Genomic DNA, 25,098 nt, shown 5'->3' with positions numbered 1-25,098 from the left:
TCCATTTCACTACCTTGATGAATTGAGAAAAAACGAGGACAGTTGTAATGAGTCTTCAAATAAATCTAAATATATTCCATATGAAATCTTTATTTTATTTTTTAAGAAGAGTTTTGGGTTTTTTTATTTTTATTTTATTTTTTTTTAAAGATTTTATTTATTTATTTGAGAGAGAGAGAATGAGAGATAGAGAGCACAAGAGGGAAGAGGGTCAGAGGGAGAAGCAGACTCCCTGCTGAGCAGGGAGCCCGATGTGGGACTTGATCCCGGGACTCCAGGATCATGACCTGAGCCGAAGGCAGTCGCTTAACCAACTGAGCCACCCAGGCGCCCGAAATCTTTCCTTTATAATGGGAGGTTATATTCGTATGTGCATATTTCCTTGAAAAGATGATAGTGAGTGGTAGGGCTTTGTTTTGTTTTGTTTTATGTTTACTTGGCAAAATGAAAAGTCAGCAATATATTGTCATATCTCAAAAATTGTGTGTGTGAGAGAAATTTGCTGGTTAAAGGTTAATTTCCTCATTACAATGATGGGACTAAGAGAAGGCCTTTTTCATCCAAAGGATGGAACATCAGTTTACCAGATGTGACTGAGACAAAAGCAGGCTCTCGTGCCATCTCCCACCCTCTCCAGAGTCAGAAATGGAAGAAGGGGAGAGTCCCTGACTGTGAGAGTCAGGATTCAGGAATTGCCTGTCCAGAGAGTGGTTGCTCTTCCTGATAGCACAGAGGGGATGGCTGATGTTCCAGGAGCCTGCAGGCCCAGGAGCTCTGAGTTCCTCTCATCAGGAAAGGACAGCACTTCTACAGACAGATTGAGCAAGTGTAACAGGAAAAGCTGTTGAAATAGAAATGGGATGCCACAAAGTGAGGAGCCTCTGGCCTTGCTTATGAATATGTAGAATGTGGTCACCAGCTTTTATCACAATTAGCTGGGCATTCGGGGTTTTCATGGCCCAGGCATAAATAACCCACACATCAATCCCTACAATCATTTTGCCGAGCCAGTCACATGCCTGCTAGCAATGAAGCATTAGCACCTAAGCTCAACCCACCATGCTGTAGCAAAGCTGCATCATCCTGTTTGTAACTTGAGGCTTGTAGGTTTAAACTAATTTAGGACTCAGTGGAGAAAGTCTTGTTATGAGGTGGCGGTTGGTTTAGTGAATAGGATGCAATGCATGCTTGAAATCCAGAGGTTGGGGAGCCGCTGCTCTCCTGGGAGAGTCAGACATGTAAGCAGTTATTTCAATACAGTGTAATGAATACAAGTCCAAAGGCACAAAAAACCATGGCGTATGTGGAGAATGATGAATTTAGTTTGAGTGGAAGTAAGGTGCATCTCGTTGGATTGTCTGAAAGGGGGGCTAGAAAGGAAGGTTGGAGCCTGATTAAGATGGGCCAGACCAGGAGTAGATTCTTACGAAGCAGAGCTGAGGAGAGAGGTGCTGATCCAGGGACTAGGGAGGATTGGGGGAGGCTTTCCCAAGGAGCTAGCTCTCGGGATGGGTCTCTTGGTGAGCCCTCTGCTTTCAGGCTCTCTTCTCTCCTTCCTTTCCCTCTGCCCCACATTTCCTGTGTGTGCCAGGCCCAGAACATCCTCCCAGTCTGCTGCTCTAATTACTTCATTCCATTTTAATTCTGCTGAGTTAGGAGCCTGTGAACTCAAGAGGAAATTCATGCAAAATACCCAACAAATTGAATGTGCTGGCATTTCAGAAACACATCTGACCCTATCTGCCCCTTCATGTTCCCTTCCTCTAACACTGCCTCCACCAGCCTCATATTGAAAAATAAAGGGTAAGATGTGCTGATGGGAAGAGGTGGTGGCACTTAGAGAGAAAGATGTTGGATTTCACTGACCACTTGAGCCATTACTTTCTGGGGGAAGAGAGAGGGACAGGGTGGGAGCTTTCTGATGGGGGGCTTTTCCTGGTCCCTTTTGAAAACCGGTGGGGCCCATCTCTGCAGCTCCAAAACATTGTGCCTATATATGAGTTATAGTGTTTCTTCTTCCCTAGAGATATTAATGAATTAGGAGAGATACCTTATTTCAAGTTGTTTGTTCATGAGTTGTATAGAATGACCTCTTAAAATGAGGGGATTGGGGCGCCTGGGTGGCTCAGTTGGTTAAGCGACTGCCTTCGACTTGGGTCATGATCCCGGAGTCCCGGGATCGAGTCCCGCATCAGGCTCCCTGCTCGGCGAGGAGCCTGCTTCTCCCTCTGACCCTCTCCCCTCTCATGTACTCTCTTTCTCACTCTCTCAAATACATAAATCTTTAAAAAAAAAAAATGAGGGGATTGAAGTTTCTAAGTTAGCAGTTCTCAATTTTTTTGGTTTTAATGTTCCTTTATACTCTTAAAAATTATTGAAGGTCTCCCAGAGCTTTTATGTGGGTTATATCTATTGACATTTATTGTATTAAAAATTAAAACCCAGAAATTAAAAGAATAGTTATTAATCCATTTAAAAACAATACCCCAGGGCGCCTGGGTGGCTCAGACTGTTAGGCGGCTGCCTTCGGCTCAGGTCATGATCCCAGGGTCCTGGAATCGAGCCCCGCATCGGGCTCCCTGCTCGGCTGGGGGCCTGCTTCTCCCTCTCCCTCTGCTGTTCCCTCTGCTTGTGCTCTCTCTGTCAAATAAATAAATAAATCTTTAAAAAAAATAAAAAAAATACCCCATTATATGTTAATATAAATAACACATTTTGTTGAAAAGAGAACTATATATATATATTTTGAAAACAGAACTATATTTTTTGTTTTTTAAAGATTTTATTTATTTATTTATTTATTTATTTATTTGAGCAAGAGCACAAATGGGGAGGGGCAGAGGGGAAGGGAGAGGGAGAGAATCTCAAGCAGATCCTGCACTGAGCAGGGAGGCCAACTTGGGTCTGAGATCATGACCTGAGCTGAAATCAAGAGTCAGGTGCTGAACCGACTGAGCCACCCAGGCGCCCTGAGAACTGTATTTTTTAAAACAAAAAACAGGGGAGCCTGGGTGGCTCAGTCGTTAAGCGTCTGCCTTCGGCTCAGGTCATGATCCCAGGGTCCTGGGATCGAGCCCTGTATGGGGCTCCCCGCTCTGCAGGAAGCCTGCTTCTCCTTCTCCCACTACCCCCGCTTGTGTTCCTTCTCTCACTGTGTCTCTCTCTGTCAAATAAATAAATAAAATCTTTAAAAATAAATAAATAAAACAAAAAACATTAGTGATAAGATTGGCATGTTTTGCATTTCTGCAAATCTCTTCAATATCTGGCTTAGTAGAAGAAACCTGGATTCTTACTTCTGCTTCTGCATTCATTCTGTTTCAATCTGTTGTTTTGGTTGAAGTGTATGAAAAATTGAAAACTTATAGAGTTGAAAAAGGGAATATTTTAGCTTTCAAATAATTGTGGGTCTTCTTCTTTGATACTACACCAAAACTCCACACCTGATAATTTCTTAAAGGTTATTTGCAATGTGGAATCTGAGACCATATCAAATAAAGTTATCTTGCACTTTAAGTAGATTTTTTAACATCACACATTGGTCATTTGGAAAATATAGATCCTTTGAGTTACATAGATCTTTCAAATGTTGATACATTTCATTATACAATATTTTAAAAATCATATTCATTGTACCATCATCAATCTCATCAGAAAAATCTTTAAGCATTGGGAAGCTGTCGAGCTCATTGTGGCAGATAGAAGTGTTCCAAAATTCTAATTTTTGCTTGAAAGCTTAAATTTTATCATTGGCAACAAATACTGTCAGTTGTTTTCCTTGGAGTGACAGGCTTACTTTGTTCATTTTGGGGAAACTGTCTGCCAAACACCAAATCTGAATAATCTTGGTTTGTCTTTCAGTCATTCTTTCAAGTAAAAATAATGTTCCATGGAAAAAGAGGCTAGTTCGGCTTGAAACTCAAACAGTTGCAGAAGTGCTTCCCCTGGGGACAACCATTGTATCTGGGATACAGCAGAAGTGCTTTAAGTGTACTTTGTATTTCCCCAGACAGAATATTAGAAAAGATGTACTCAAGAGTTCAGATTTAGGAGCAACTGGCTGGCTCAGTCTGTAGAGCATGTGACTCTAAATCTCAGGGTCCTGAGTTCAAGCCCCACGTTGGGCTTGGAGCCTACTTAAAAAAAAAAATAAAAAAAGAGCTGAGATTTAGTAAAAATTAGTAACATTTACTGTTTTATCAAGGACATTCCTAAGTGAAAGTGATTTTTTTTTTTTTTGACAGCATGTGTGTGGCGGTGAACAATACAAGGACTACTAGTACATTTTTGTGCCACACTTTGATTTCTGCTCAGGTGCAAATTCTTTTACCCCCAGTTGCTTGTGTGCCATCAGTGCAAAAGTTACCACAGTGAAAAAGGTGAATAAATGTCTTAATAGTGTTATGAAAATAGTTTTGACCCTTGTGGACCCTTAGGGTCTGGGGAGCCTCCCGGTGGTCCTTGGATCACACTTGGAGAACCACTGCCCTAAAGGACATGTCTGAGTTCCTTAGGGTTTGACCTAGTCCTCTTTTCTTCTGACTCTTCACTGTCTCCTTACGTGACCTCCACTACTGCCTTTGAACTACCTCTGAGCAAATGACCTACACATTTGTTTTTCTAGCTCTGACCTTTCCTTAGAGCTCCAAACATGTATCCAGCTGCCAATTCAACACTGATATTGGATGTCTCAAAAGTTCCCCAAGGGCAACCTGTCAAAGACTTCACCTGTTGTCTTCTTTTTCTTTTTTTTAAAGATTTTATTTATTTATTCGAGAGAGAGACAATGAGAGATAGAGACCACGAGAGGGAAGAGGGTCAGAGGGAGAAGCAGACTCCCTGCCGAGCAGGGAGCCCGATGGGGGACTCGATCCCGGGACTCCAGGATCATGACCTGAGCCGAAGGCAGTCGCTTAACCAACTGAGCCACCCAGGCGCCCATCTGTTGTCTTCTCCTGTGTCGTCTTCCTTGTAGTTAGACAAGCTGAAATCCTTGTCTGACCACATTCCCTCTGCCCCCATTTCCAGTCAGTCATCGAGTTCTGTTAATTTTACCTCCTAAATATCTTTTTAGTCCGTAACTTCTCTCTATCTCCACCATTGCCACCATAACCAAAGTCAAAGACATCATTATCTCTTGGTGAAATTACCACAACAGACCCCTTTATTGTAGTGGAGTGATCTTTTTTGAAACACAAATCTAATCCTGCAAAACCCTGCTTAAATCCTTCAGTGACCTCCCATTGCTCTCAAGAGGAACATCAACATCTTTAACGTGTCTGACTCCCCAACTTATGTCAGGTTTTTTGGTATACGCTCTCCTAGAAAATGTTCCTTTCCTTCATAACACTCACCGTGGTTTGGTTTGTCCTTATGTATTCATGCGGGATTGTTTGATTAGTGTCTCTCCCTGATGAGATTTTAAGTTCCATGAGAGCGGACATTTTGTAAATATTTACTGAGTCAATGATCAAATGAGGCCTAGGACAACTTCTTTTTTTTTAAAGATTTTATTTATTTATTTGAGAGAGAGAGAGAATGAGAGATAGAAAGCATGAGAGGGAAGAGGGTCAGAGGGAGAAGCAGACTCCCTGCCGAGCAGGGAGCCCGATGCGGAACTCGATCCCGGGACTCCAGGATCATGACCTGAGCCGAAGGCAGTCGCCCAACCAACTGAGCCACCCAGGCGCCCTAGGACAATTTCTCTGAACATAGATTAACCACTGAAAAATTAAGTCTTTTGCCCCAGACCCCTGTGTTGGGGGAAGACCTATTTCTATTTTTATCGTATCATAGCATTTCAAAGAAAAATGCTGCCTTGTCCCAGGCTTTCCATCAAAGTGTCCTCCTAATCACAGGGGCACATTTATCTTCCTTTTGACATTGGAGCCCTTTTTGCTCTCCATCACTCATGCTGCCAATGGTTCTTAGAGAGGGTTAGCTAGCAATACTGGCCCTTCAGGAAAATAAAGGAGGATACCTCATCTCTTCCACTAGATGATTGGCTGGGAAGCCCATTTCATCAAGAGAGAATAGAATATATCAAGTGGAGGTGCCAAGAGGAAAACAAAAAGAGAATGAGGCATGATGTTTGTCCTCAGGGAGAATTCAATCTGCTGCAGGAGACAGAACCCCCTCTTGGAGTTTTTTTTTCACCTGAGGCCCAAATAGCCCTGGAAGTGGCCCTTCCTGCAAGAGGGAAAGCACATGCCAGGCACTTTGACTTTTGTCCTCTCATTTAGTCTTTACAACAACAATATGAGGTAGGAATTATTGTTCCATTTGTATAGATGAGAAAACAACTGAGGCCCAGAGAGGTTAAGTAACTTACACACTTAATATATTGTATTAGACCCATTTACTTACCCATTCCACGGCCCCCTTTAAGAGACCGGCCCAAAGTTGGCCACATGCCATATTATGTACCACAGGACCCCTCTGCCCCCCAGTTTCTTTTCTTTTCTTTTTTTTTTTTTATAATTTTACCCATTTATTTGACAGAGAGAGATGCAGCAAGAGAAGGGACACAAGCAGGGGGAGTGGGAAAAGGAGAAGCAGACTCCTCGCTGAGGAGGGAGCCCAATGCGGGGCTCCATCCCAGAACCCTGGGATCATGAACTGAGCTGAAGGCAGAGGCTTAACGACTGAGCCACCCAGGTGCCCCAGCCCCCCAGTTTCTTAAACTACCACTTACCCACCACCACCCTCCTCTGCCCTAGGTGATTAGACCAGAAGGAGGTTCTGACCCGAGGTCAGTCAGTTTAGGGCCTGGCCAGTCACCTCTAATTTGTGGCCTGGTGGAAAAAAGACAAGCTAGGCCAAATTCCGTGTCTTAGAAACCTCTGCCTAAAGCATAAAGTTCCCCAGAAGCGTCCAGAGCCTGGAAGAGAAGCTGACATGCCCCGTATGGCTGAATCACTTTAAGTGTGGATGGGACCTGAGAAGGAAGAGCCAGGACGTCCAGCTGCTGAGGAGTCTCAAACCTAGATTCGTGCCCTGCTTTAGTGCCTTCTCCTGGAGTCTCTGGAGAGGCCCTAGCATGCTGACATGAACCTTCTATGCTGGAGTTAACAGGAGGGGGTCTCTTTGTCCATAAGAGTTAGACTCAAATGGTTACAGAGTAACAGAGGCAGAATCCCAATCCAAGCCCATCGGAACCCCTAGCCGGTGCTCGGTTCATTATTTCATGCTGCAGAGGGGAAGCCCCTGAGGAGTGTCAGAGGCCCAAAATCCTGGGAATGAATACAGTCGCTTTGGAGAGACCTACCAATTTATTTATTTATTTATAAAGATTTTATTTATTTATTTGAGAGAGAGAGAATGAGAGACAGCACGAGAGGGAAGAGGGTCAGAGGGAGAAGCAGACCCCCCACTGAGCAGGGAGCCTGATGTGGGACTCGATCCGGGGACTCCAGGATCATGACCTGAGCCAAAGTCAGCCGCTTAACCAACTGAGCCACCCAGGCACCTGGAGAGAGCTACCAATTTAAAGAAGGGTGTGGGGGCGCCTGGGTGGCTCAATCGGCTAAGCGTCTGCCTCCAGCTCAGGGCCTGATTTCAGGGCCCTGGGATCAAGCCCCATGTCATGCTTCCTGCTCAGCAGGGGATCTGCTTCTCCCTCTGCTCCTCCCCCCTGTTTGTGTGCGCTCTCTCTCTCTCTCTCGAATAAATAAATAAATAAAAATCTTAAAAAAAATTTTTTTAAAGAAGGGTGTGTCAGAGACCCTGGGTGCTGTGAGCTCATCATAAGACTAATTAATAGTGCCTGGCCCTAGGGGCGCCTGAGTGGCTCAGTCGGTTAAGCGTCTGCCTTCGGCTCAGGTCAGGATCCCAGAGTCCTGGGATCGAGCCCCACATCGGGCTGCTCAGCAGGAAGCCGGCTTCTCCCTCTCCCGCTCCCCCTGCTTGTGTTCCCTCTCTCGCTGTCTCTCTCTCTGTAAAAAAAAAAAATAGTGCCTGGCCTTGCTTTGGGAATCCTTCTTGAGAAGTACAAAGCACACTGGGCTAGAAGTGCTCCCGCTGCCAGCCATAGTTCGGCGTGCGACATCCTGTGTGAAGTTACTAATCACCAGTGACATCACTCAGTGATGTCATGCCCATACTGGACAGCTCAGCGTGGGGAGCACAAGCTTTGGGACTGAGCAGACTGGGATTCAAATCCTCTTCCCGCCTGTCTGTCCTTAGGAAAAGCAACATTACTTTTCCTCAGTGTCCTCACTGGTAAAAATGGGGATAATTCCTATTCCACAGTAAGGATTACCAGAGATAAAGGAGCAAGACCCTACATTGAGGGGAGTTAGTATTTAATGGGTATAGAATTTTAGTTGGGTAAGATGGAAAAGTTCTGGAGAGGGATGGTGGTGATGGCTGCACAATACGAATGCACTAAATGCCACAGAACTGCACACTTAAAAATGGTAAATTTTGTGTTATATATATTTTACATTTAAAATAAGGACTTTAGGGCACCTGGGTGGCTCAGTTGGTTAAGCGACTGCCTTCGGCTCAGGTCATGATCCTGGAGTCCCTGGATCGAGTCCCGCATTGGGCTCCCTGCTCAGCGGGGAGTCTGCTTCTCCCTCTGACCCTCCCCCTTCTCATGCTCTCTCTCATTCTCTCTCAAATAAATAAATAAAATCTTAAAAAAAAAATTTAAAAAAGGACTTTATATTGATCTCCTATGTAACAGGGCCTTATAAATGCTGGTTTCTGTCTTCATCCTCTGTAGCAGAACCCATGGTCCAGTCAATCCCAGTGCCCTTAACCCAAGGCAACCTACTGGCTCTCCTCTGAGGCACCACAGCTCCCTGCCCTAGAGAGTGGAGGCCTGTTGGGACAATGAGGTGGAGTCTCCAGACCTGGGAGATAGGACCGTTACGGGCTGAGCATTTTGCAGGGCAAGAGGCCAGGACTTGAGGCTGCTGGGGCAGAGGAGAGCTAGGTCTGGGATTTTACCAGGTCCCGCCTGGGTCTGGGGATGCCAGGCCATGGGGCAGTGTCCGGAGTTCTGCTGGCTGAGGCTCTCTCCCCTAGAGAGAAGAACACCAGGAAGTCTCCTCGTCAGGCAAGAGTGGATGATTGAGTTGTATATCTGCTGGAAATTCCAGAGCTCTCCCGGGAGGGCTTCTTTCTCCTAGCCATCAGTTTTCTGATCACACCACTAGTGATGTTCACTGTGGGCTCTGTGGAGCTGGTCTGCCGCCCCCACCCCTTCCTCACAGCACCCCGTGCTACCTGCCCCAAAGTTGGCACCTGTGTTAATACGATGATGCTGTAATAATGGCCAAGAGATGGCTTCAGCTAACTGATTAGGCCCTCTGGAGTGGCATCCGGGGCCCTGTCATAATTCTCTCTGGTGAGCAGGCAGCCAGGGCCCAGGGCTGGAGCACAGGCTCTGGCTGGGAAATTGCATCCGGGAAAGCACTGAGAGGGAAAATTGGAAGTATCAGGATTTCCCAGGTTGCTATTCCACAGGGGCCAAACATCTTTTAGCAGCAGCACTATTCTGATCCAGGAGAGTTAGGCCTGGCGTCCTAGCCTGCCCAGGCAGTCCTTGACAGGGCCTTGGGAGCCAGCAGGGCAGAGGTGGAGCTGCAGGGACTCCTGGGCCCCAGAGCCTGGGGACTCTGTGAGATGAAATGGGGCAAGGTCTGGTCATTCAGACACGTGGGGAGGAGGAGCTGGGTAAGGTTCAGTTGCTGGGGGCCCTCGTGTCCTTTAGATGCTGGCAACTGTGATAGGAAAGAAAGGTGGAAGTTAGATTGCTGGGATGATTTCTGCGTGCCAGGAATTCAGAGGTATCTTCACTTCTGCTCTTCTGTCTCGTCCTTGGTGCTTCTCTGAAAATTCTCTTGTCTGTGTCACCCGTGACTTCCCTGTTGCCAATTTCAGCAGTCATGGTCATCTCTTAGACATTCTGGAGCCACATTGGTACGGATGGTTGCTCGTTCCTTCCTTTTTTTTTTTTTTTTTTTTAAAATTTTTTTTTTTTTTCACACAGAGAGAACACAAAAACAGGGGGAGGGGCAAGCAGAGGGAGAAGCAGTTTCCCGCTGAGCAAGGAGCCTGATGCGGGGCTCGATCCCAGGACCCTGGGATCATGACCTGAGCTGAATGCAGATGCTTAACCAACTGAGCCACCCAGGCGCCCCATACTCGTTCCTTCCTAAAACACCCTCTTCATTTGGCTTCCAAGACACCCCTCTCTCCGTTCTCCCACCTCCATAGTCTCCTGTGCTGGCTTCACCTCATCTTCCTCATCTCTGGGATCGCCTGGGACTGACTGTCATCACACCCCTACTCTTCTTTACCCATTCTCACTCCCTATGTAATCACATCTCAAGGCATTAAAGCCAGCTGCATGTTGATGAATTCCAAACAGATTTCGTCAGCCCCTACATCTTTCCTGAATTTAGACTCACATCCAGCTGCCACTTGACATCTCCATATAAATGTCACTCAGGCACCTCTCAAACTCACTGCCCTCCTGCCCCCTGTCTTCTCCCTTGTGATAAATGCAACTCTATTCTACCAGTCCCCAAACTTCAAAGTCATTCCTGGCTTTTCTCTTTCTTGAATGCCCCCTGATCCAATTCCTCAGAAATGGTATAAGTTCTACCTTTACATTATGTCCAGAATCTCTAGTTACACCACTCCGACCCTCATTGGAGCCACCATCATTACTTGCCTCGGCCATTGTGATTTCCTCTGAATTGGTTACCATCTAGATTAGGCTGCTGTATCAGAGTCTCCAAAACACAGGATTTTATACAGGATAGAACATTGCTGCTGCTGCTGCTTCTTCTTCTTCTTCTTCTTCTTCTTCTTCTTCTTCTTTTAAAGATTTTATTTATTTATTTGACAGAGACACAGCAAAAGAGGGAACACAAGCAGGGGGAGTGGGAGAGGGAGAAGCAGGCTTCCTGCTGAGCAGGGGAGCACGATGTGGGGCCCAATCGATCCCAGGACCCTGGGATCATGACCTGAGCTGAAGGCAGACACTTAACCATCTGAGCCACCCAGGCACCCCAAAGATTGCTTCTTCTTGACTGTGAACCTGCGCATAAGCATTCGGATTGCTAACAGTCATTCCACATGGTCAGGGACCCTAGCTTCTCAGGGCTTGCGGCTCTGTCATCTTCATCATGTGACTTCCATCTTGTGGCCTAAGATAGCTGGTCGAGCTGCCACTGTTCTGTCCATGAGATTTCAGCCTGTGGAAAGGGGAGAAAGAAGAAGTAGAGGGCATGCCTATACCTTTAAAAACATGACCTGAAAGTTGCATCTATCCCTCTGCTCACACGCCGTCAACCAGCATTTTGTCACATGGCCACACTTAGCTGCATGAGAGATTGGGAAATGGAGTCCTCTTTCTGAGCAGCCTTGTGCCCAGCTAAAATGTGGAAACAGAGGATGAATTTTGGGGGGAAATGAATAGGCTCTGCCATAGCTTCCTCACTGGTTTCCCTGCTTCTGCTCTATCCCCAGCAGGTTGTTCTCAAAACAGCAGCCAAGGGACTACTGGGAGGGTCAGTCGGTTGAGCATCTGACTTTTGATTTCGGCTCTAGTCATGATCTCAGGGTTGTGACTGAGCCCTGCTTTGGACTCCATGCGGAGTGTGGAGCCTGCTTAGGATTCTCTCTCTTCCTCTCCCTCTGCCCCTCCCCTGTCTCCCTTTCTTAAAAACAAACAAACAACCAGTAGCAAAGTAGTCCTGTATAATGAAAACATGTCACTCCTTCTGTGCACAACTTTCTGATGACTTCTTTCTCACTCAGAATGAAATCTAAAATCCTTATTAGGGTCTACAAGGCCCTAGGTAACTTGAGCACCAATTTCTTTCTGACCTCCTCTCCTGCCTCACTCCCCTCGCTCACTCCACTGCAGCCATGCTGGACTCCTTGCAAGATGCCCCCACCTCAGGGCTTTTGCTATTGCTCTTCCCTCTGCCTGGAGCACTCGTCCCCCAGATAGCTGCCCGTCTAGCTCCTTTACTCCCTTCAGGTATCTGCTCAAATGCTACTTCCTCACAGTGGCTTTTCTTGACCCCTAGTCCCACTGTCCGTAGCCCCCTTACACTACTTTGTTTCTCCCAAGGCAATTAGTACCACCTGAAATATTATACGTTTACTTACTTTATATTTGTTTCTTCCCACTAGAACATAAGATCTAGGGTTCACATTATAGCAGGTGTGCTATACATGCTTGCTGAAGGATGAATGGGTGAAGATGGCAGTGCCTGGGCGCAGAGGTGCCAGGACAGGGCTTCTTTCCTAATCATTTCAGAGAGGACCCATTTCTCTATCTCTGTTGTGTTTCCACTTTAGAAGCGGAGACTAATTAGTGTCTTGCTTCTGGGCACTTCCTTCAGTTCAATTTATCCAATATTCATTAGGCATCTAGTGTGTTAGGTATCTAGCATGGAAGATATAAAAGGAGATCTCTTCCATACTAGATACCTAACACACTAGATGCCTAAGGAAAATTACAGGTTGGTTAGGAGCCTCAATTTTGTCTTTTTTTTTTTTTCTTTGCAACTATGACCATTCAGGTAGGGTATAAAAGGTCATGGACAGAGTAGCTCCTCTTTGTCTTTATGGTGTGGCCTGGATGGGGACAGAGGGGAGCGTATGAAGAAAGGCTGCCCCATTATAGGTTATAGTTGTAGGTTATGGTGGGCTTCTTCGTCTTACTCCCTGGGGGTAGGGTCTCACTACTGGTATGCTTCAGAAACTACTTGGACCCAGTTCTCATTCACAGGATGAGGGGAAAAGCCAGAAGATGAACGGGGTGGCCAGAGGGCTAGGGAGCTGGCGGGGAGGGATGGGAGTCTTGAGGGGGCCCAGCTGGAGGAAAAGGTAGCTCAGAGGAGTTGAGCAGGAGATATATTACCTGAAATGATCATTCCATTATCGTTTTCTGCTCTCGACAAAATGGAAAGGGTTAGGGTTAGTTATCTTCTCCTCACTTAGCGATTGCTGTGACATTTACAGCCTGAGAGGATCAGAGGAGGCCTCGCTTTGGATTTCCACATTGGGAAAGTTATCATTTTTTTTTTCCTTTGAACGAGGCTGCTTGTTGCATCCTCTCCTAATTCTTCTTTGTCTTGACGTTCCCCTTCTATCTGAGGTAGAGCCACGAGCAGTGATTCTCAACTTAAACACGCATTGGGACCCCTTGGAGAGCTTGTTAAAACAAGATTATAGATTGTCACATCCAGAGTTGACAGACTCGGTAGATCTGGGGTAGAGCCTAAGAATTTACATTTATAGCAAGTTCTCAGATGATGTCGATGCTCCTGGTCCCACCCACGTTGGGAGAACCCCTGGCCTAGAGCAACTACTTTGGGTCTAAAGGCGTCCCATCCCTGATACCCCACTCTAGTCATGTCCCCCCATTCTTCAACCACAGAGAAATTGGCCTTCACTTATCACAAGATTAACTCAAGGCTTTCCTGACCATTAGGGTTATAGCCAACTCAGACCCAGGAATCTCCCTCCCTGTAAATCTTTGAGAATCTCTTCCACTGCCACCTGTCTGGGTGAGTGAAGATCTGTCCTCCCCCTGCCATGGGCCCTCCCTCCTTGGACATGGAATCCCTAGACCTGAGAATTGCAGAAACTGTTGCAGGTGGAGGCTGGGAGAGCAATAGATGCAGAGTAAGCAGAGGAAACCCCCTTCCCTCCCACACTTCTGTTTCTTAGAGATTAAAATATTTGTTTCTTCCTGAGCTCTCTGCTCATGCCAATGTCTGGGAAACCATTTACGCTTAATGTCTCCAACCCATTAGCTGCCTGGCATGGGGTTCTATTAATCAGGCTCCTTAATGGCAGCACTCTAAAGAGTGAGGTTGTGAGTGTCTGCACCAGCTTCCCAGCCTCAGCTGGAGAGGAAGTGTCTAGACAAAGATCAGGGCCCACATAGGCTCAGAGGTGTCCTGAGAATGATTCATGCCAGTTTAGGAAGCCCATCTAATGGTACCTGTCTTCCCACCTCCATTTCAGTAGACATGCCATATGTAGTATGCCCTCTGATCACCTTAGTTGAAATGGTGAGACCCTCCAATCCTACTCTAGCCTTCTCTCTCTTCACATTAGAGGACAATGGACTCCTTTGGAAACACATTCCTATACAGTGGCCCTCATCCAACATTCATTGAGTATGCCTATGCATGAAAGTCTCTCTTCCATATCACCTGCTTTCCCCTTCAAAATCCAAAAGCCCATACTTTGTTCTATCACCAAGTAGGTGGTAAGAGCCCTTGGCCAGGTATTTAGGTAATCCCTGAGGATTGTTTAGCTCTAAAATTCTGTGGTTCTCTGTTGCTTCTCCCGCAGCCCAGCCCTCCCACATGGCCTGTCCAGGCCCATCTGCCCGGCTCTCATCCCCTCTCCTGCTCCTGGGCCCTGGAGAAATGCCAGCATTCCCTCTGCCTTTGGGGCCCCGCCTGACCCATCCCCAAGATTAGAACCTCCCAGCTGGAGGCTGGCCTACAGGCAGGCAGTATAAGCAGGGCAAGGGCTAGAACAGTAGGTCTGAGCTGATGATCCTGTGTTCTGGAGCTAAGGGTAGATAGATAGGCATACTTAGCAACTGAAATGTCACCTGCTTCCTGGCCCCCTTTTCTACCAGGACATAATATGCCTGAAGCCGGCCATAGAGGTGGAAGACTTGTGCTTGACTCAGATCTGTCCCTTTTCTAGTGGCTAGCTTTGGCAAATTGACCCCTCTGGGTCTCCACTTCCTCATCTGTAAAATAAGGGCCTGAGGTAGGGTAATTTGAGAAGGAAGGAATAAACAGGGAACTACAGTACAGATCTTAGTTATCCTTTTCATGCCCTGTCCCTTTGGGTCCCCGGCATGCTGGTCACACAAGAGATGCTCTCTTGTCTGCCTGAGGGATCAGGATGCCCCCAAGAGGCAGCCCTATCCTGCCCAGGGGCAGCCAGAGCCCTGAAATTTCCAGCAAGGGTTACCATGAGCCTGTATCTGTGTTGTTTTTCCAAGGACTCAAGGCAGAGGGTGGGTGGGAGGAATTTAAGTCAGAGGAGGCACCGTGGGATGGTGGGGGTAGGGTGGGAAGGTAAAGTCTTATTTCCATTGCTTTGCCCCAGAAGGCCCAAGAGTGTGTGTGTGTGTGTGTGTGTGTGTGTGTGTGTGTGTGTGCGCACGCGCGCGCACACAGGGCTTTTCTCCTGCCTGGTTCTGGCTGGGTTTGAAGAAGGAATCCTCACTGAAGATTGATGTCACAGACTTGCCTTCCCTTCCCCCAGCCTCATCCTTGGTGATTTAAAGAAATTATTTGGACATAAGAGTTAATAGAAGTAGGTTGCTAGTGTGTGGGCGAATTCATCACTGTCTCCCTTCATTCTAAGAGCAGATCTGTCTTTTAGGGTGAGATAGCCTGGAGTGACTTTCCAAGGTCTAGGGAATAAAGGCTACCTTGGGAGGACAGGGTTGGTAGCAGCTTGGGTAGGGATTTGGGGAAGCTGAGGTGACTACAAAGTGTAGAATGTCTGTAGGGATTGACTGCGAGGGTTTTCTTTCCCTTTTGTTCTGTAATGAGGTGGGGAGGGAGGCAAAGGATATTGGCTTTGCTGAGAACGCTGCTGCCCCAGACCCCCCCCCTCCCCGCCCCATCTGTTTCCTACCCTGGGAAGTAGGCAAACCCCTGCAGCACACTGCTCAGGGGGAGGAGGGCTGTTTTTGCACTGTTGTTGGCAGTGATCAGAGGTGGGGCGGAGGAGAGGTCAAGGAGGACCGTTTGATGGAGAGGTGCTCTGGAAGGAAGATAACTGGTTCTCCTCCCTTCCATCCCCCCCTCCCCGCCCCCATTTGAGCAGCTCAGCACTCCCTGGAGGTGGCACTCAGACAGGGAGCTGTTTTGAAAGCACAAAGACCTAGTGCTGTAAGGCTTGGAGGCTGGGAGGTAGGGAGGACGCATGAGGGGAGATAATTATGCAGGTGGGGACAGAATTCTCTGGGCCAAGAGAGGACTGCTGCCCCCTCCAACCCACCACACAGCCAGGCCTTCCGCACAATCCAAGGGTGTGTGTGTAGGTGTGTGTGCACTCACACCTACATCCCACATGTGCACAGAGATGCAGCTGTGAAGTGTTCAGAGGGAGAATGATAGAATAATGCTGAGACTTGTTCCCCACCTCTCCAGCCCGGCAGATGGTTTCTTTCAAATATTTGCTGGGTCTTGATCATCTCTCCATTCCTTAATCTTGCTTCTACCTCTTCCACCAATTTCTCCAAGTCCTGTCTCTTTCCCTACCTTTCTATCTCTGATCTGGAAAATGGGAAGTGTTGAAAGAACCCCCCCCCACACACACACACACATTTCTAGCTGCCACTATTTAGGATGCAGGAAGAGGAGTTTATTTTTTTGTTTATTTTTTTAAAGATTTTATTTATTTGACACAGAGAGAGAAAGCCAGATAGAGCACAAGCAGGGGGAGTGGAGAAGCAGACTCCCTGCTGAGCAAGGAACCCGATGTGGGCTTGATCCCAGGAAGGCAGATGCCTAACTGACTGAGCCACCCAGGCGCCCCAGGAAGAGGAGTTTAAATCAGATTAAAGGAAGAACTGGGAGCAGGAAGTGGTGTGTGGTTGGGAGAGAAGACAGCCACTAGGGATGGGCTGTAGAATCCTATAGGCTCATAGGATATTGGAGCTCAAGAGACCTCAAGAGTCTTTAAGTCTCTCCTGAGCTTGCAGACATGGAGCCAGAGGTCCTTTTGGAAAGAGCTATTGTTATCTGTATAATCAATGGTAAATTTCGACATGTCCCCCTGTCACCTGGGGGAGTTGCTGGGGAGAAGTGGGATCTCTCCTGTGCTCCCCAAGGCTGGCAGAGATCCCCCTACCACACACTCACTGAGATGATTCACTGAGTGTGGTACAGCCTCTTCTCTCTTGAGGCTCAGAGGAGAAGACTGATTTTGCTACAGAACATGACTTTTCTCCTGAAGCCAGGAACACCTGCAAACTGGACAGCCTCTTCAGCGCTCCGGGCGGGTGCCCAGAGGCCAGGCTGCAGGGTCCCCATGTGTCCTTGTCCCCGGTCAACAGTTCTCTGGTAATTCCCCTCCTCAAAGACCACTAAGGAAGTCCAGCTCTGATTCAGGCTCTGGCAGTGTATAGAAGAGGCAACATAGAGCATGGCCCCTTCTGCTGGGACAACTATAATCTGCTTTAATACTCCTTCCTTCCTCCAGCCCTCAACTGGCTTCAGCCAAATCAGACAGCAGGGGGCGCTCCTGGGTCATCCCAACGAGAGGATTCTCGGCGGCTGTCTTTAGCCTGAACTTTGAGAACACGGGAAATTGTCTGTCCACCTGTCAATCGGAGGGTGAGTAGGGCAGGCCCTCTGGGAACTGGAAGCAATCTCTTTCTGGCAGGGCAGAGACAGAGACTTGAGAAAGAGAAAGAGGCTTTTCTAGCTTGTCCCTGAGACTCCTTGGGCTGGAAGGAATCGGACTTCTGCCTTGAGGAGATCAGCTAGTAGGGCAGGTCTCCGTCCAGGAACCATGGCCAAGGCCAGGTGGGTCCCAGTATGGGGACCGTATAACTCTTGCCTCTTACCAGTCCCCAGCAGCTGACCCTGGTTTGGCTGTCTTTGGGGAGCTGAATTTTCTTCAGAATGACTTCCAGATTAATCTGTGTTGCTATTGTCCATGTCCTGCCCACTAGGCTCTTCCTCATGGGGAGAAAACAAAAACAACCTTCTTCTCTTCCAGATCTAACTGTCCTCTGTAACTGTTCCTGGACCTATCTAGAAGGCAGATGGAGGTGGAGTGAGGCAGGGAGTGCTGAGCAGGGGTGTGGCACATTCCTAACCTGGAGCTGACACAGCAGGGGCTTCTCTGCCCTCAGGGAAACCCTGGAAGGGGTGGCTTCCCAAGGCCCAGCTCCTGCTTTTTTTTTTTTTTTCCAGTTGTGTCCCTCAGATTTCCTCATCCCCGACCCAGTCATCCCAAAGCCACCAACCGTCAGGAGTTCCTCCTTTCCAGTTAACAGGGCCTGTGGGGGCACTGATTTATGGACACAAAGAGGGTGACAGGTTCCGCAGGCCCCAGAAGAAAAGCCTGGCCTTTGGCTTCTAGCACCTCCATGTTTTCTCTGTCCAAACAATGAGGAGAGAGTCCAGGGCATGGTGGCTGATGTGGAAGATGGGATCGTTGGGCTGGAGACAAAGGCTTTGTTGCCAGCAGAGTTGAGGACACAGGCCCGAGTCTGTGAGTTTATTCTGGGGGAGGCCGTGACTGAGTCATCCTCAAGACCTGGTTTCTAACATCGGAACCCAGCATCATTGGTTTTCCCTAGAGTCTGGCTCTGCAGGAGCCCCACCTCATCCCACAAGGCCTCGGGGTTGCTGTGAACCTTAAAGTAATAGGTCTTCCAGAATACTGAGGAAGGGGGTAAGGGGAAGGGAAAGCAAAGTTAGTGTGGAGGGCCCTGGCTGGGTCTAGCATGAGAACTGCCTCACTTAATGTCTTAGGGGTCCTGATAACCCCAGCCCCAGCCCACTCCCATGGAAGCATTTGCTCTCAAGCTCTCCAGGGCAGTAGACGTTCGGTATGGGGCCTTCTTTGATTGAAAATCTGCAGAGAAGCAAATTCTGTAGTTTGCATGGAGCCCTTTCCCTGTGTCTCCCAGCTCTGTCAACCAGGACACTCCCTGAGGTTTCACCTTAAGTTTTAGCCCACCCTTTAGCTTGTGACACACCCTGGAGGCCCCTGGGACACCCACCTGTGCAGTTCACACTGTGAAACCATGTGTGGAAGGGGCCCACATGACAAAGGCTGCATCACAAATTAGCCTATTCATAGGTCGCAAAGGTCAGAAGTGTGTGTGACTGGCCGCTGGAGGCCTATTGGTGTTTTCAGGGAGGAAGATGGTGAGGGTTGGGGAGCAGTCTGCAGCTGCTCAGCCGTATAGGAGAACTCCTCACAGAAATGAGACCTCAGCTGGACCAAAGAAAGACAGGAACCTTGAAGAGGCATTGTAGCCCCACCCACATGGTCCTCTCATCCATTCTCTTGGGTCCCCTCCCTCAGCCTGGCATCTGACCCTCTGTGTAGGGACAAAACCTTTTTCCATTCTAGATGACCCTTTACCCCTTTTCTCCAGGATGCTAGGCATTAACTGGACATCAGCCTGCTCGAAGAAGCTCAGGCTTCTGAGACAGAAATGAGGGAGTGCAGAAGTCAAAGTCATTTCTGGTCCAGAAGCGAGTTTAGCGTTCACTGGCATGGCCGTTAGGAATCACCAACCCCCAGGCCCTACGATTCCAGAAGCCTCATTTTCATGGTCTCTACTGCTTTGGGAACTAAGAGTTTGGGCTAGCTCAGTAATGGCTCCTCGATACATAATCTAAGGCCCTGGGGGAAGAAGGGAGATGTAGGAATCCAAACAACAGCTCCTGTTCAATGAGCACTTTCTATGGAAAAAGTATTGGTCTAAGCATTTCACATGCTTTGCCTTGTGTAATCGTCAAATGACTCATTGAATTGTGATCCCTATTTTATAGATGAGTAAACGAGGCATGCACTTACTGGTAATAAAATTAAAATAGTAATATTAATGAGAAAATTTTAACAGCTTTAATTTTTTTATGCTGATCTAGTGCTAGGCCCCATGCAAGCATATTATAGATATGCTATTTTTAAATCCTGACAATTCCATATTATCCCCATTTTCGGCTAAGGAAATCGAACCTGAGAGAGAAGTGACTTGCCCAAGGTCACAGGGTTTCAGAGAGTGACCAAACCAAGAGCCAAACTCACTTCTGATTCCAAAGCAGCTTGAGGTCATGATCCCTTAGCCACACTGTCTCCCAACGGGGCCGTCATGGAGAGTGCAAGTGCTTATAGAAGAGAATCCCATTGGCCTTTGACAGTGGGGCCAGGAGCCACAAAATCTGCCATTGTGGGAAGCTGTGGGAGAGATCCCGCCCCTTCCCGCCTGAACATGAGGGAAACTTTAATGCTCTCTTCTCACCCACCTGGGACTGGGCTGTGTCAGCTCACAAATTGCAGGAAAACAGTTCCTTGAGCAGGGATGCAGGGGATGTTTGCTCTGGTGAGCCTCTGTCTCCCTGCTCCCCTTGAGATGTGGGGCTGTTGTCAGTCTCTGCTTTCTCTCCACTGTCACTGTGAATCCTGCGGGGCTGCGGTTGCCTTGGTAACTTGGTGGGAAGCTCTTGAGGTTTTCTGAAACCAGAGAGGGCTGCAGAGGGAGAAACCAGGCTCTGTTGGGCTGCCCATCACAAAAGGGAAGAAACCATCCCAGTGTTCACTGCCCTTTCCAGCCAACCAGACAGTCCTTCCTCAGGTTTAACCTGAACCTTTTCTGCGCATCCACGGCAGCTCTGTAGCCTTTGTGGCCGGACCTGAAGAGAGGGAGCTGCCAGGCTGCTCTGCCCTTGGACTTGGTCCCACTGTCGCCAGAGGGGCTTGGACTTCTGCTTGCACCTATACCCTGGCCCTGAAATCTTAATTGGTTTTATGAAGTTCACTGCCTATTTTTTATGAGACAGATAATGATGGTAAGGGGAGGTCAGGCCTTCTGCTGGACTTGGCGGGGCCTCCAGAGTTGCTGACTCCCCAGTCAGCACCTGGCGGACTGATGGGAGCAGGGTAGGCAGGAGCAGGCCTGGGGTGGGGGTGGGGGTGGGAGCGGGATAGACTCACCCTGGGAGGAGGGGCCAAGTCTTCGGGCTTGTCCAGTAATGGGACCAGGGAGGAGAATGCATGCCTGCCTCTGAAGGAGCCCACATATCCGAGATGGGCACCTGCAAATGCTGTCCTTGGGTGGGAGAGAGGGAGTGGTGGGGGCTCTCCTTCCAGGGGCCTCTGGCAGCTCTCTGAGGCTTCCTGGGGGATTCCTACATGGGGCTGCCCCTCGATGTGCCAAGAAATCCTTCCTCTTGACACTGTTGTTACCTGTGGAGCTGTTTCTTCCTTCTTCAGTCTTCTTTCTTTTCTCCTACAGCCCTAGTCTGAAATATGGCCTCTTTCTTCCTTAGGTCAGTCTCTGTAACTGATGTCTGTTTCTCTCTTGGTTTTTCCCCTCAGTCCTAGTCCAGCATTGATATCTCTGTCTCTCTTGGTCTCTGTCTCCCCCCTCCCTCCCTTTCTCTCCTGCTCCTTTTCTTCTCCCCCTGTGGGAATTGACCTCCTGCCCAGTGGAGGGCAGCTCTCTCGCAGGCAGGGGCTGAGACTGGGGAGCAGGCAGTGTAAGAAATTCCACTGATCCTGGGATGGCCCCCCTCCAGCCCTCGAGGCCAGGAAGAGCATGGGGGTGGGTGGGTAGGGGCAGAGGTTTATGTGCTTCTCTCTAGGCTAGGAACTGCTGTCCAGTTTTGTGACTCCCAGGTGGCCTCAGTGGTCAGCCCTGTCCCTAGACCAGGCCAAACGTCTGTGTGCCTGTGTCCCTTAGCCCCTTGGGAAGGATCTTTGACAGCCTACTCAGGCTGTAAGTACTGCTCCTGTCCTCATGCCCTCCTCCAAAGGGGGAGAAGGTGGCTGGCCCATTCATGGCACATCTATAACTGTACTTTCAGACCCAGCCGGTTGCTGGATGTGGCCGGCAGTGGGACATGGTGCCCCCAGGAAGACACTAACCTACTCAGCATACTGCCAAACTCCCTCCTTCCTGGCTTTCTGCCTTGGTGGCCACCTCCCCAGGAGTCGCTTCCTCTTTAAAGTAAGTGCAACCGGGCGCCTGGGTGGCTCAGTCGTTAAGCGTCTGCCTTCGGCTCAGGTCATGATCCCAGGGTCCTGGGATCGAGCCCCGCATCGGGCTCCCTGCTCCGCGGGAAGCCTGCTTCTCCCTCTCCCACTCCCCTTGCTTGTGTTCCTGCTCTCACTATGTCTCTTTCTGTCAAATAAATAAATAAAATCTTAAAAAAAAATAAATAAAGTAAGTGCAACCTTAAAGGGAAAGGAGAGAGGAATGAGACTAGAGCTGCCCAGGCCAGGAGGGCCTAGAGTCCCAACTACAGAGGCCAAGCCCTCCTCCTCCTGCTCCTCCTCCATTTAATTAGCTAATGTCTGTAAAGGGCTGGGCGGCAGAAAAGCCCTATACAAATGTTGAGCACAATTTCATTTCCAAGACTTGCCAAGAATATATTTGCAGACTTGAGCGAAAGGTCACTGGGCCTGCCTGGGACAGAGGGAGGACTCCCTGTAGGACTCAGGGAGAGGACAGAGGGAGGACTCCCTGTAGGACTCAGGCAGAGGACAGAGGGAGGACTCCCTGTAGGACTCAGGCAGAGGACAGAGGGAGGACTCCCTGTAGGACTCAGGCAGAGGACAGAGGACCCTGGGAGGCCAGGGCAGGGGAATGAGAGGCCACGGTGGAGGCCAAGGTCCCTGCCTCCTTGGTGTTCCAGCTGAGCATCTTGGCACCATTCTACATTCCACTGCCCTCCACCCTCCTGACAACCAGGGTCCTACAGGCTCAGCCCTCTCTGTAGGGATCAGCTTCAGAGACTTTCTACCAGAAGATTATGCGAATACCCACCACAGCTAATATTTGTTGAACACTTACTGTGTGCCAGGCTATGCTAAGGGGGCTCTATCTCTCCAGCCTAGGGAGAAGTGGCAGTGGGGTGGAGGAACTTTCCAGTGGAATGACCCCCTTTGTGTTGCAAGCCCAGGTCTGCCAGAAGGCTTTATGAAACCTTTAGGAGGGGGTATCACTTATCTTTTCTGACCAATGAGAAGAGTCCTTGCTTTTGTAATCCAGGTGCCTCCAGCATAGATGCTCTGCAAGCTTCTGGACTCGACTCTCCTTTCCCCAGTGACAACTCACCTGGGCCGAAATCCATTATTAAAGATCCCTGAGGCCAATTAGCCTTGACAGACTCCAAGGGACAGCTTTCCAGTTTTTGTGCTCTAAGGTGTGTTTATGTGAACCTGCCCATCTCAGAATTCTGTACATCTTCTCCTAAGGAGTGGCCCCCTCCCTCCATCTCTGGGCAGGACTGGCTTTGGGTGAGGGCCAGAGAGGCAGAGGCTGAGACAGTAGAATAGCCAGCTTCACCTTTCCCAGCTCCATTGCCAAGGTGAGTGCTTTCAGGGGGTGGGAGAGAGAGAGAGAGGAAATCAGGGAATGGAGGCCAGGCTGGGAACATTGCTGTTTCCAACACCTCCTGGGCCTCCTGTGTCTCCATCCCCTCACCCTCTACAATCTGAACAGGGCTGGAATGAGCTTTCTGAGGCCCTTGAGCCCCCAAACCCTGCCAACCTCTACTGTGTCCCCAGTTGTTCTTCTCTGGCTTCTCTCCAGGGCCCAGGGCCTCGCCTCCATGTGTCATCAGTTCATTATCATTCTGATAAGTCATGAGTCCTTGAAAAAGTGTGACTCTCCAGCTGAGGCCGCCCCCCGCCCACCTGAGGAGGAGTAGGAATGTTTGGGGACAGTGAACGGGGCAGGGAGAGACACATTCAGTGGCAAAGACACAGACACAGTGATGCTTGTTCCCAGGGGTGTGGGTAAATGGACACAAATCCGATGGTGCACACAGCACACACACCTTTACACACAAGCACGGGGACGTCTTACGTGCGCAGGGGTAGTTACACCAGAGAACCCACCAAGCTGTGTCACGGTAACCACACTCACTTGCTTACCGTCCCCAATTCCCTCATCATCCAGACCAGCGATGCGGCATCCAGCAGCCTCAGCCTCCTGCAGACGCAGAAGCCAGGCTCCCCAGACTCCGGTGGGGGAGGGGAGCGGAATGTAGAAGCCGAGGTTAGAGATCTGCAAGTTCCATTAGCCACAAGAAGCATGTCTGGAATCTAAAAGCACTGGGACAAGGGCGCTGCGGAGCCATTCCTGACAGTGCGTGCACATTTCCCACCCCCTCCCCCGCTAGGAAGCTCCTCTCGGTCAATAAAGCCATTTAGGGATTAGAGCGGCTCCCTCAATAAAAGCTGCTTATTCAGAAGGTGCTTTTGGTTAATTTGCATTTACTTTATGGATATTATAATGCGTGGAAGAGCCGCCTCCTCAGACTCCCTTCGCTGTCCCCATTTTGAGTCTCAAGCCCACACACTCGCTCTTCCTTCCAATGCCCCTCTCCTCTGCCCCCACCAGCGGGCACACTGGGGCTGAGCCATGCTTTGAAGCAACCCAGGGACCTTGATGGGGAGTGGGAGGTGGCAAATGCTGGCCACTGACCCATGGTCCCTGGAGGGGCCTGGCTGAAAGAGTTTTCCCAAATGAGAGGAAAGAGGCCTGAGGCCCTGGGAGAAAGAGGAGGGTTCCATCCCAGGGCCAGTGCAAGTCTGAACTAGGGAAAGAACTGATCCGATTGTTTGCTGTTTGTAAGTGAGGACGCCACAGGGTAGGCAGAATCAGCTTCAACTGCTAAGACTTCCTCTGGCAGCACTTCCCATACATTCAGTTTTTTCAGACAATATTTCATTAATGCCTACTATGTGCCACGCTTTATGCTAAGCACCTGGAATACAGTGGTGGATAAGCCACTGTGACCCCTGCCCTGGCAGAAATTCCGGTCTAGTGGGGAAAACCCACAGAAAATGAGGGAACAAGCCGATGAATATAGAATTACAAATTATATAAGATATAATTAGTACTTTAAAGTGAACAGATAGGGTGCTGAGATAGGAAGGGGGACCTACTTCAGATGAAGTAATTAGCAAAGGCTGGTGACATGGGAACAGAGCGGGAAGAGTGGAACCCAGGGGAAAAGCATTTCAGATTGCAGGAACTGCCAGGGCAAAGGCCCTGTGGCAGGAGTGGTGGAGAAACAGAAAGCACTGAGGGGAGGCATGGTACCCAGTGAATTGATATGACTAAGATGGACAAGGTAAAGTCTTGTGAGCCATGTAAGGAATTTGGTATTCTAAGGGAGGAGGGAAGCCAACAAAGAGGTTTAATCAAGAAACAAAAGGCATGATCTGAGTTCCATCCAGCAGGAGCATGTGAGAAGGGTAATAGCGGTTGTAGGCGTGCCATCTAGGAGACTAGTGCCATCGTCCCAGCAGAGGGCAGGAAAGGGAGAAGGGACACATCCAAATTCTTAAAGGGAGATCAAAGTCCTCAAGGTACCTGCT

The 25,098-nt window shown here is 48.9% G+C and overlaps 1 protein-coding gene and 1 long non-coding RNA gene across 2 annotated transcripts in view; one reads left to right on the top strand and one right to left on the bottom strand.

Annotated features, from left to right (window-relative positions):
- CTNNA1 (catenin alpha 1) overlaps positions 1 to 25,098 on the top strand; it is a 317,040-nt gene that overhangs the window by 38,511 nt on the left and 253,431 nt on the right. The window lies entirely within an intron of this gene.
- LOC141371641 (uncharacterized) lies at positions 10,008 to 23,911 on the bottom strand. Its single transcript, XR_012376738.1, has 3 exons — positions 23,647 to 23,911; positions 20,013 to 20,236; positions 10,008 to 11,213 (listed from the first exon to the last, which is right to left on the bottom strand). It is a non-coding gene; the product is annotated as an uncharacterized lncRNA (long non-coding RNA).

Source organism: Callorhinus ursinus, unplaced genomic scaffold, assembly GCF_003265705.2.
Source record: "Callorhinus ursinus isolate GAN/ISIS: 27379988/994484 unplaced genomic scaffold, GSC_fseal_2.0 scaffold83, whole genome shotgun sequence".
Taxonomy (NCBI): Eukaryota; Metazoa; Chordata; class Mammalia; order Carnivora; family Otariidae; genus Callorhinus; species Callorhinus ursinus.
This window is presented reverse-complemented; position numbering and strand designations above follow the sequence as displayed.